The 13,316-nt window shown below is 48.9% G+C and overlaps 1 pseudogene; it reads left to right on the top strand.

The window, feature by feature from the left end:
* The window catches only part of LOC133114637 (protein TANC2-like), a 144,283-nt pseudogene that overhangs the window by 71,690 nt on the left and 59,277 nt on the right, over window positions 1-13,316 (top strand).

Here is a 13,316-nt window from a genome sequence, read left to right as displayed (position 1 = left end):
CGTTTATCATAATGTTGTACATTTACCATCGACGTTTGTGCGCCGTTTATCATAATGTTGTACATTTACCGTAGACGTTTGTGCACCGTTTATCATAATGTTGTACATTAACCATAGACGTTTGTGCGCCGTTTATCATAATGTTGTACATTTACCATCGACGTTTGTGCGCCGTTTATCATAATGTTGTACATTTACCATCAACGTTTGTGCACCGTTTATCATAATGTTGTACATTTACCATAGACGTTTGTGCACATTTGATAATAATGATGTACATTAACCATAGACGTTTGTGCACTGTTAATAATAATGATGTACATTAACCATAGACGTTTGTGCACTGTTTATGATTTCCGTTAACCATAGACATTTGTACACTTTTTGTACAGTACACACAATCCTAGAGGACAGAGCTCTTTTACGCCCCGTAGGCCGACCCCAGCCCCGAACTCGTGCCTCCGACAGAACCATTTCCTCCACGTTCCGGTTCTGCCCCAGACGCAGACCGACCCCCCCCCTTCCCTCCCCGCTGTATTCCCACCCGTTGCGGCGTCAGAAGCGGGTTGTTCCCCCGGCGATGGCGAGAAGCCGGCGTTCCGCATTCTCCCGCTCCCCCCCCCCCCCCCCCCCGCTGTTGCCGTGACTTCGCTGTAACCATGGCGGCGGGAGTCTCGCGGGCTGCGGCGTTCTGTAACGGGCGTCCGCCAGGAGGAGCGTCACACACACGCGCCGTTTAATAATTCAGCAGCGCACCGCGTTCAGACAGCCTCCATCACGTACGTCTCGCTCAGGTTGCGCGCCGATATTATCATCTTTCCCCATTGTTCCTTTTTTACTTAGATTTTTTACCACAGTGCCGTGTTTTCTGGGCGTTCGGGCCACGTTTTCGCCCAGTTTCCTCTTTAAAGCGTCTTTGTGACGGTGTCTCTGTAAAAAAAACGCGCTACACGAGTAAAATTGAATTGAACAGTACGGTAACAGCACAGAGCCCAGAGCTGAAGAGTCCTGCTGTTGGACAGCTACAGAACTGCTTGAGATGGAGGAGTCGGAGTCACTCGGAAATTATTTTAAAATCATCATCATTTTCTCATTGTAAACCTCTGTTCAGAGCTCATTACTCTGTGATTGATTGATTCTGCCTTCATGCTGAGTGCAGATTGGGATTGATTGGACCAGCCTGGGATGGAGAGGGTGGCAATAGAGATAGACTGTGATGATAGATTGACAGAAAGACAACTTTGCGCTTTCCATATGCAAATTTGAGTAGAGACGATGAAGATGAACACGACATACTTTAATTTAAAGAAGGTTTATTCTACGTGCATTTAGGCCATTAATGCTAATACTGCAGTGTACTGTGTGGCTGAGAGTGACAGACTGAGTTTAAACGTGGTTTAAACACCTCTACCTCTACCTTTTAAATGGTCTACCTTTAAACACCGCTGTTAAAAGCTGAGATCACTACGTTAATGAGTTAGGCAGTTATCCCATTTGGCGATTGCCCACACACCATTAAGACATCGAGAGGCCGGCAGAAATGTGTGATCCTTTCCTCTCTGAGTTCAGGCGGGCCAGTAGGGCATTTCTTCTCTAATTCTCTGTGATTTCTGTGCCTGATTACGGTTGGCCTGTCAGGCACGGCGCTCCCCTGGCTCCTGTTAAAACCCTTTCCGCTGGGGGGTGTCTCGGTGGCGCAGCCTGTAGAGCACTGACCGCACGCTCATTGCGAGCCGCGACGTCGGCAGTTCGAATCCGACCGTCTGACAATTTGTCGCATGTCTTCCCCTCTCTCTCGCTCCCATTCTTCCCGTCTCTCTATACTATATACTGTCCAATAAAGCTGAAAAAAGCCTAAAAAAAAACCCTTTCTGCTGGAAGTGTGCGATTGGAGACCTTCACCTCCGGTGAAGTGCAGTGTGAGCGCTCCCCTCGCCCTGCCAGGTGGCTGCTGGGAAATATATCCGCCAGAGGTCGTGAGTAATTTCAGCTCTGGCACGACCACGCCGTGGCCCTTCTCAGTGTTCGTTGTTTATCTAACAATTTAGACCGTAAACAACTTTTAAACCCATAAAAACACATTTCGCATTTCAAATGAAAAATTTGGTGGTAGTTTTCAGGTTCAGGTGTAGTCTTAATTTCTGTTTCATAAAGAAATCTACACACACACACACTTGTGCACATTTCTTTTGGCTCATACTGTCTCTACGTCAAAGCAGAGTTTACAACATGCAGTTTGCTCTGAAGGTACTACAAAGCCGTGTTTGTGTTCTGGCATATCTTGTCATATATTGTTATTTTCCCTGAAATATAACATCATTCTTTGTGTTGTTTAATTAGGTTTGCACATCATTTTGTTAATTGCCCTAAATAGTGATACATTTGTAGTACTGGTATAGCATTTTAAGTAGTTTGTCTCTGAAATGAATTCTTGATTGTGTTTGCCCCGGTTGGTGCCAACTGTTTCTGTTAAAGGAGTGACATGGTGCTTGGTCACACTTTCTCGGTTTTTATATGCAATTAGCACAAGAGGGCATTGAAGAAACACGATGAAAGTATTAAATATGTCTGTTCTTTAGTTTTGGGAGAAGTAAGCGTTTTAAATGTATTGTTCTATTTTCAACCGGTTGAAAATGTTCTGCTTGTGTGCGTGGCACCACCCTTATCCCTCCCCGATAACTCCTGACCCACAGTTTGCACCGCTGGCCTACAGGACAGCGGGGGCACATCGTGGCTAATTGACGGTTCTCATTACCCCACCCAGGCAGTTCAGGTAAACTTTTATACTGGGAAATTTAGGCTTAGACAAATAACTTTTCAAATACATTTAAATGACTGAATAATAATAACATTTTACGCATTTGTTTTATTGTTGCCTAAAGACAACTGGCAAGTGTCGCATTTAACCACCGTGCTACTCCTTTAATTATCAGCAACGGTCGCACTAGTAGCGGTTGGCTATATTACACGCGGAGTTGCGCTAATTATATGTCCCTAGTCTTGTGTCATACACTGTTCAGGATGGTTGGGTGCACTTGATTACAGTAAGAAATTGCGTCAACACCAAAAAAAAGAAAAGAAAAGAAAACACTATTGCTTGGCTTGGTGTGCTTAATAGTTTTAACCAGGGGGAGAGTGTTTAACCCTGCGTGGTCTCTACAGCCTCATCGGTTAGAGTGGGCAGTCAGACTCCTGCAGTTCAGCTGCGGGGCGAGGCAGTGTAGTCTGTTTGAGGAAGTAGTTGAAGCCTATAGCCTTGTGGCGAAGGTGCTTGATTTCGACCTGGAAGGTTGGTGGTTCAAGCCCCGGTGTAGCCAAGAGAAGATCCACACAGCCGTTGGGGCCCCTGAGCAAGTCCCTTATCCCCCACATTGCTCCGTGGTGGATTGGCCCCCGTTTAGTCTAATCAACTGTAAGTCGCTTTGGATAAAAGCGTCAGCCGAATGACTGTACTGTGCTGTAATGTGTGGAGGGCCGGACGGCCCCCCTGCGGAACCTGTGGAACCCTGTGGAACCTGGCCCCGTTTCAGTGCCTTTAACTCACAGGATGACTGTGGCGGTGACGTGGTCCCACGCCTCCTCGTTCCTTATCCACCCCATTAATTCCACCCCCGAGCATCATGGGTAATATCATTCGTAATTACAGTACCGCGGCGCGGTCGCGTCGATGAAAAGCCTCCACTCCTCATCGCGGGAGAAAATGAAGAAACCTTTTCTCTTTTTTTTTGTCCAGGAGGGGGGAAATAAATCGTTCGTACATAAGTGAATTAAAATTCCGAATGCCTCCGATTCGCCAGTTTATTATTATAATGGTTCATTTGGTTACACTGACTCGCTGAAGAGATAATCGACATTATTCATTTATAGCGCTGCGCATTAGCGGAGTCAATTCCGTTTGGCTTTGCCTGACGGCGACGGAGTACCTGGCTGGAGTCAAACCTGCAGCCGCTGTGGAACTTCCTCTCCGTGTTTCACCACGCTGCTGCCTGGTGGCGGCCATTTTGTATGATTTCGCAAAGCGTACCGGGAGGGATCGTGTGTCTGTCACAAGGTTGCGTCAGTGGCACACTGTCTGATAATACCGCCCGGCTTCCTCTGTTCAATCCGTGATCCTACTCGTCCACGGACAGACCACGGATGGGTTCACGTGCCGTACACGTCCCCAGTGCATGCTGGGAAAGCTCATGGGGGTTCCAAAACTGGGAGGTCTATGACGGAACCCTCGGGTTTCTCAGTCAAATGGGCAAATATAATAAAATACGTGGTGCATTTATTTTTGTGATATTTGATAAATATGTCCTGTACTCCCCAGGCTCTTGTGGTGTCCGCATTGTTGTAAATCAACTAAAGCAGTGATACTGTGATGTAGCTATGAATCTAACTTCATATCAAATATAATAATGACAGTGATTATTAACTTTATTATCTTATTTATATTTATATTTTATTAAGTAGTTACTTATTCATACATGGTCCATGATATAATGACCACAGAGATCAGACATGCTTCCCTTTACCTGAGGGTTAAATATCTGCAGTTTTGCAGTGAATGTTGGCAACCACTGGAGTTAGGGGGGGGGGGTCACCTTTTAACCCTTTAAGGTGTGAGGTCACAAATATGATTAGAATGTTCTTGACACCACATTCTAACGCTGTTGTCGCTCGAATGTTCTTGACTGAGCGGTCTCGTGCCGATGATGTAACAATCACGGCTGGTTCCGGAACGCTGACCTCACGGTCTCAATGGCGTGCTGCTCTTCCCCTCCCGCCCTGCAGGTGGCAGCTCCACAGACAGCGACTGTCCGTTCGAGGGAGACTACACTGTGCCCCCGCTGCCGGTGACCGAAGGCATGCAGCACATCCGCATCATGGAGGGCGTGTCGCGCTCCCTGCCCTCCTCCCCGCTGCTCACGCACCAGGCCATCAGCATGCGGCTCCAGCCAATGAAGAGGCTCACGGGTAAGCCCCCCCCCCCCCCCCAGGGGACACGCCCACGCTACGCAGCCGTGGTACCCGGTAGCACTGCACGAAATATCAAATCATGGTTCTTTAAAGCGATACACCATGGGGTCTATAGGCAAGCCTGTCTTTTTTTTCTGTAGTCAGACCTGATGCAAACAAAGCCTTGTGAAATGCATCCAGTAATAAACCTCGACCCTGGTTTCCACTGGGCGTAGTTAAGATAGCCAAATCACATGATCACGTTTTAGTTTATTTCCCTGTATAAAAAGTATCTACATCCTAGGATATAGCCTTATGTCCAGGCAGTCATTTGGCAAAAATGTACATATCCTGTCACAATCCACCTTGACCTGTCTAATGTTTGGAAACCACTCCATTCACACAGTGCAGTGTATTAGAGATCAGCGGAATATGCCTGTCTGAGATAATGGAGCATTTTCTCACTGTCTCAGATTGTTTTCTTTTTCTGTGGAAGAATTCTGCCCTGCGTACGACACTGTGAGGTCATGTTCTTCCTGGCGGTAAAAAAAACAAAAACCCAGAACGGAACAGAACAAGAAGCGGTATGAAAAATAACTGACTACGCAACTGTTTATGTTTTAAGTTTTGTATGGAATCTCTTTGCTGGTCGGCTTTGGAGCCGCAATCCCGCAACAGGCCACTAGAGGTCTCTGTAACCTCGCTCCTCCTCCCCCGTCCCCACGTTTCTCTCCTGTCTGACTGCCGGGCCAAACTATCGCGGGTGGCTGTTAGAACATTTATGTAACGCGGCGTGAGGGATTTAAACGGCGCAATTGCCTACCTTTATCAGCGGTCATTTTCCCGCGGCCGTCTTTCTCCGATGTGAGGAGAGGTTGCGTTTTCTCAGGTACGTCTCGGGGGGCGGCGAGAGGGAGCCGTGGGAGTGTGGGGTATGCAAATTAAATTTCACAGCAAACTGAAATCTTATCTGTATTAGAGCGGCTCTTTTTTCAACGGTGCTGATAACGTACTGCGACAGCATTAGAAATTCTGTGCGTTTGAAAGCGCCGGGTGATTTACGCAGGATTTAATTGAGTGTGTTTTCATTTTTGATTCCGCACAAACATTCCTGTTTTATTTTTAATTGCACGGCAGGAGATTGAAAAGCCTTTGAAAACTGGTTGGTTGCTCCTTTTGAATAACGTCAGTGTGGTATACGTTTGTTTGTCGTTTTGTGATCTTCTGAATGCCTTGAACACTTGGTTTGTATTGTAGTGTGCACTTTCTGCTTGTCGAATCTAGGAATGTAGGCTTTCAGCTTGTTGAATGCAGGTTTTTCTGTGGATGTGGTGTGAATGTTATTTTTGTTTTGAGTTTTATTTAGTCACACACACAAGTCAAGGTGTGATTCATGCCAGATACACTCTCAGAAATAAAGGTACAGTGGCGGTACATTTGTTCCCTAAGGAACAAATGATCCAAATGTACCCTGAAAGAACAGTAATGTTCTAGGGGCTGATTTATAGCTGCTGATAGGTCAAGCCTGTCCCCTGTTAGGGAGTGTGAGGTTTAGAGATGACACATTCTTCACTGAACCCCTTGAGGTGATGTGTCCTCTGCGTTTGACCCGTCCTGGTTGCTTAGGAGCAGCGGGCAGCCACAGTGCAGGTCCCGGGGACCAGCTCCAGCTCTGAGGCCAGGGCCTTGGTCGAGGGCAACGGCGGGAGCACCCCTAACCTGACCTGCGTGTCTCTGAGTGTGGGAGGAGGGCGCAGTGCCCGGAATAACCCCGGGGAGAACACGCTGGCCCCGCGCGGAGAGGGGCCGCTCGGCCGCGACTCAAACTCTTTCAGTGCCGCTGCGACACCCTTGTGACAACGCCGTTAGTCAGACGGGGTTTGTGTGTGTGTGTGTGTGTGTGTGTGTGTGTGTGTGTGTGTGAGCGTGTGAGTCTGTGGGTTTAGCAGAACACTGTGTTGGGTCTGGCTGAACTCAGTGTGTTGGGTCTGGCTGAATGCAGTGTGTTGGGTCTGGCTGAATGCAGTGTGTTGGGTCTGGCTGAATGCAGTGTGTTGGGCCAGGCTGGCTGAATACAGTGTGTTGGGTCTGGCTGAACGCAGTGTGTTGGGTCTGGCTGAATGCAGTGTGTTGGGTCTGGCTGAAAGCAGTGTGTTGGGTCTGGCTGAACGCAGTGTGTTGGGTCTGGCTGAATACAGTGTGTTGGGTCTGGCTGAATGCAGTGTGTTGGGCTGGCTGAACGCAGTGTGTTGGGTCTGGCTGAACGCAGTGTGTTGGGTCTGGCTGAAAGCAGTGTGTTGGGTCTGGCTGAAAGCAGTGTGTTGGGTCTGGCTGAACGCAGTGTGTTGGGTCTGGCTGAATACAGTGTGTTGGGTCTGGCTGAATGCAGTGTGTTGGGCTGGCTGAACGCAGTGTGTTGGGTCTGGCTGAAAGCAGTGTGTTGGGTCTGCACGAACAGATCAAAAAAAGCTGGACAGGAACGCAGGTTTATCTAATCAGCAAACAAATCAAAACGGGCTAGGCGGGAGCCGGAGTCGAGATTAAAACGAAGCAATGGTCATACGCAAAATCCAAACAGCAAACAAAGCGAAAGGGCTAGGCGAGAGTCCAACACAAATACGGTCAGACACAAGTCAGAGACGCAATCAATAATCCACAGTCACACTCCGAGCTGGTCTACCCAGATCAGGAGGACTGGCGGCCTTTTCAAAGAACGAACTGGCAGCGGAAATTGCCAATCTGTGGCAAACCGGAAGGTGGTAACAACCTACCACACTCGTTCCTGCTTTATTTCTCTGTCTCCCTCTCTCTTTCCCTTTCTTCCTTTCCTTCTCTCTCTCCTCTCTCTGTCGCTCTTTCTCTCCTCTCTCTCACTCTCTCCCTCTCCTCTCTCTCACTCTCTCCCTCTCCTGCAGACATTACAAGGAGAGTGCCATCTCCCCACCCACCTTCTTTCCTCCTCTCCTCTCCTCCTCTCCTCTCTTTTCCAGAGTTACATAAGGCTGGCGGAGGAGTGCATCTCACCCCCCCCGCACACAAGAAGCTCTCTCTCTTTCTCCCTCTCTTCCTCTCCCTCTCTCTCTCCCTCTCAAATGCAAATCTCATTGAAAAAAGCACTTCATTGATATGAAATGGATTGGTAAATATATTATGCTATATTATCTTGTTTTTGTTTTGTGTTCGTGATGTTTGTGTTTGTGTTGTTTGTGTTGTTTTGTGTTTGTGTTGTTTTGTTCTTGATTGCTATATCTCGATGACATGCCTTGCTTTGTTTCATTACTTGGTTCACTTTGGTTTAGCCTGGTTTGGAACCTGTATTGGTGTTTGTGCTTTGTGTCAGTCGGGTTAATCGGTTAGTCCGCTTCATTACCAGCTGACTGAAGTCTGTCTCTCCTTTTTACAGAAAGGGGGGGCTGGGGGGGGGGGTTGAAGTGGTTAAAATCAGTGAGCACCCATTTGAATGACTCCTCTGACTACACTTAGCTGGAAATGGTTGTAAAGCTAACCTTTGGAAACACCACAACAATTAATTGAATTTATTAATCCCCTCGTCATTTTGGTCATTTGTGTGGGACAGTTTGTTGTCCCCTGCGTGCTTGTGGAAGACGTTTACGTTGTTTTTCTAATTCTGCTGCGTCCCGCAGTTTCTCTCGCAGTCGTTCCTCTTTCCTGTGGTCGGAATCGAGTCACGTGCATTTTTAAGTCATTTATTTCCTTTTTAAGTTGTAATTGTCTTTCATTTCTTCGGCCTTAATCATAACCCTTACGGATAAATTAAACCTCCGTCACAGGCCTCCAGGACAGATTTGATTTGTCACGCCTGAAGTGTTTTATTAAAATACTTTATTTTAGCAAGAGAAATACTGCATTTTCAAAAAGTAGAAGTAAAATCCACAATCAACATTTACTGCCTCCCTATAGATTGTCTTAAAGGCTAGGCCGTGACTTGTGCCCTTTTAAGCCTGTGAGTGAATTCTGTCTCCACGCACAGCCCTGAATCCTGTTCTCTTCACTCCACACACAGCCCTGAATCCTGTAATCGCTGGTGATGGGGGACCAGACAGGGGGGATGGTATGATGTAAATCCATCCATCCATCCACCCATCCATTATCTTAACCTGCTTATCCTGAACAGAGTCGCAGGGGGGCTGGAGCCTATCCCAGCATACATTGGGTGAAAGGCAGGAATTACACCCTGAACAGGTCGCCAGTCCATCGCAGGGCACACACACCATTCACTCACACACTCATACACTCATAGCCACGGGCAATTTAGACTCTCAGCCTAACCTGCATGTCTTTGGACTGTGGGAGGAAACCGGAGTACCCGGGGGAAACCCACGCAGACACGGGGAGAACATGCAAACTCCACACAGAGAGGCCCCGGCCGACGGGGATTCGAACCCAGGACCTCCTTGCTGTGAGGCGGCAGTGCTACCCACTGCACCATCCGTGCCGCCTATGATGTAAATCATAAAGAAAATAATAATAATACTCATTTGCATGTATTTTAGTGCCTGTCATGATCTTGGTGCACTTCAATGTGAAAGAGAGAAACTCACCTCGAGTGATGTGCATTCACACATTAACTTTGGCCCTTATTTATAATCGATATCTGCACCAACCAGGCCTGGGTCAGATGCGTAATTGTTTTGGATTCTGTGCTCGATTGACCTTGCCTGGTGAAACTGAGCCAACCGAGAGGACCAGAAGGTGGGGTCTGTGCTTTGTCATGGTGTTTCACAGGTTTTATCCCAGGTCTGCTTCCAACACATGTTAGAGCAAATGGCCTGTTGGGGGCGGGGGCTATTTCGATCTGGCATTTCTATTTCCTGTTCTCCGATTCGTCCAATGGCAGAGCTGGTGAGCGCAAAAGGGGCGGAGCCTCCATCTCTGCGCTTTGCAGCTGCTGCTGCTACCCGCTGTAAACAAAGCTCCTGCTGTTTCCATGGCGATGGCAGGACCAATGAGGCGGGATTGGGACAGACAGGAAGTGCCAAACAGGAAGTGCGCAGGAGTGGGCAGCTACCTGGCTCCGGTTCGGCAGCGATGCGGGAATATGCGGGCAGCCAAAACCAGGGAGAAATGGGCGTTTTGGTAAAAAGGGTTTGGCGCAGAAGGTTTGTTGCATTGGCAGGAGGGCTGTGGGGGTATGGGGTATGGGGGATGGGGTTTTGTGAACGAGTGTATTTTGGAAGAGATTTTGATATAGCACTGGCATTCTCTGACTGGCACCTGTGTAGAACAGAAGTCTCTGGGATCTGGCAAACTGCTGCTCTCCCAGAGTGTGAGGCTCCCAGGGTTACACAAGGACAGAAAAGACTACATTACCCAGCATCCTCTGCTGACCCTCTCCACATCCCCTGCCTTGTCAGTAATGGAAGGGCATTTATTGTTTTTCTTGTTTGTTTTATTTTGTTACATAATTCCAGAGTCAGGTGGCAGTGTTCCTTTAATAGCTCCTTCCTCCTTTTTTTAACACCCCCCTCCCTCCTTCTTTTCTACGCTCCGCCCCTCCTCCCCGTGTGGTTGCCATGACAACTGCAGCACTGCACCATTCAGCTCATCCAGAGCTAACGCTGACGCCTCTCCCACAGAACTGATACAGTACACACACACACACACATACGCACACACACACTCACGCTCACACACACACACATACTCACACACACACACACACACACATACACACACTCTCTCTCACACACACACACACACACACACACACACATACACATACACACACGCACTCACACACGCACACAGACACACACTCACACTCACACACACACGCACGCGCACACACACACACTCACACACACACACACTCACGCATACACATACACGCTCACTCCCACGCACTCACTCACACATACACACACACTCACACATACACACACACTCACATATACACACTCACGCATACACACACACACACAATTACATACACACCTACACACATACACACACACACTCACATGCACACATACACACGCTCACACACACATACACACACTCACACAACACTTGCGCATACACACACACACACACACGTAGACACACGTAGACACACACACACATACATACACACATATATATACACACACACACATGCGCACAGAGAGGAACGAGTCAGAGCAACACTCTCCTCCTCCATCCTCCTTGCCATTTCTTCCTCTCCCTCATCAGAGAGAGAGAGAGAGAGAGAAGGAGAGGGAGAGAGAGAGAGAGAGTGGACCAGCCGAAGGATGTCACGTCTGAGCCCCTTCTCCCGGGAGACGCTCTGAGCACCACTTGGTTGTCCGTCTGTCGCAGTTCCCGGCCCCCTGCGTTTTCCTGGGAACGCTACGGCACACAGGACAGGATTTTGTCTCCGGGCGAAGGAACTTTGCGTGTTTTTCCGCTGCGGTATTTATCGGGTAATTATTTGTGCGGGCGTGGGTGTGTGTGGGGTTGTTGTTTTGGTGAGCTGGTCGCCGCCGGGGGCAGCAGGACCGTGTGTGTCGCCCGGCCACGGAGGAAGGCGGGGAGCTGGTGTCCCTCTCCTGCTCAGCACAATGTGGGCTGAACTGTGAGAACGGTGAGCACATCTGTCTCTCTCTCTTTCCCCCACTCTCTCTCTTTCCCCCCCACTCTCTCTCTCTCTCTTTCCCTATCTCTCATTCCCTCCCCCATTCTCTCTTCCTCAGTCTCTCCCACTCTCTCTCCGTCTCTCTCCCACTCTCTCTGGCATCCCCCCCTCTTTCTCCATCTCTCTCTATCTCTCTCTCTCTCGCTCCCTTGCCATTCTCTCTCCCTCGCTCTTTCTCTCTCCCCCTGACCACTGTCTGATACACGTTCTTGAACCGTTGGGCTGAGGATACGTGTTGAGCTGTGTGCTGAATGGGGGGCTTGCGTGGCTGCAGCAGGTGGAAGCCGAGACTGGCCGTTTGTTGCCGGGAGTAATGCGGTGTAGCGGGTAGAAGCTGGGGTTCTGAAATAGCGAATGAGCCGGTATAGGAGGCAGAGGCTGAGGCCAGGTGTTTGAAGGGGAGAATGAGGCGCTGTAGCAGGTGTCGGCTGAGACCTGGGGAGAATGATGCATTCAGTGGTGCATGCTGCCACGGGTTCTGAGACACTCTGCATTGCATGCTGGGAGAACAGTTTCCTTATTCGTGTGAAGCCATTGCTTGTCCTGTTTCTCCTGCCTTACGGGGGTCCATCTTTTTGACCGAATGTGTGTCTGTTCTGTCTCTTCCTGTACACTGTGTGTGTGTGTGTGTGTGTGTGTGTGTGTGTGTGTGTGTGTGTGTGTGTGTGTGTGTGTAGGTTTGGTTTGTTTTTCTGTGGGCTAGTGTAGGCTTGTGTGGGTGCATGTTTTTGTTTGTTGTTTACGTTTGTATGCACACGTGTGCTGGTTTGTTTGTGGGTGTATACATGTGGGTATAATGTGTTAGTTCTATGTGTATTATGTATGTGTGTGTATTGTGTATGTGTGTCCGTGTGTGTGTTAGTTCTGTGTGTATATTGTGTATGTGTGTGTGTATTGTGTATAATGTATGTGCATGTGTCTATTGTGTACATGTGTGTGTGTTAGTTCTGTGTGTATAATGTATGTGTGTGTGTTAGTTCTGTGTGTATTGTGTATGTGTGTGTGTGTGTGTATATGTGTGTATTGTGTGTGTATGTGTGCATTGTGTATATATATGTGTGTGTGTGTGTGTGTGTGTGTGTATATGTGTGTATTGTGTGTGTGTATGTGTGTGCATTGTGTATATATATATATATATGTGTGTGTGTGTGTGTGGGCATGTTCTTGCTCTTATGTCTTAAAGCAGCAGAGCTACTGCAGAGAACAGAATGTTTCAGGAGGGTGTCCATGGGAACGCGTGACATCACCAGAGGCTCACGCCGGTCCCCTGGGATACGCGAGGCGGAAGCTGGGGGGGTTGGGGGGGGGGGGTTTAACGGAGCCAGCTGTCCCCGCGTTCGGGAAGGAGGACCAGCCAACCGCCGCACGTCTTCACACCCACTCAACGCTCACCTGTAGAGAGCACTTTAACCGCCACGCCGCCTGCCTGGAGGACTCAGGCCCGCTAGCCGCGGGAGGCTACGCTAACCCGGGAGCCGTTGCCCTGGCAACGCGCGTGCACCGTTCATCTATGACGAGCCGTGAGAGGGGGTTTTAAAATGGGTGATATCGGTGACGGCAAGACCCTCCCCCGGGCCGCCTCTCGGCCCTGTTCCCCGCCCCCCGTACCAGGAATCCCAGGGATTCAGTTCCTGGTTTCACACGCAAAGGCCAGATGAACTATCGCGTCTGTTTTCTGTTCCTCGGACCTGTGGACTGATTCCTGAGAATGATTTCTGAGGGTTTGCTGATATGGGTCCAC

This window comes from Conger conger, chromosome 16 (genome assembly GCF_963514075.1).
Source record: "Conger conger chromosome 16, fConCon1.1, whole genome shotgun sequence".
Lineage (NCBI taxonomy): Eukaryota > Metazoa > Chordata > Actinopteri > Anguilliformes > Congridae > Conger > Conger conger.
The sequence above is the reverse complement of the archived record's forward strand: the minus strand, read 5'-3'. Positions and strand labels throughout refer to the sequence as shown.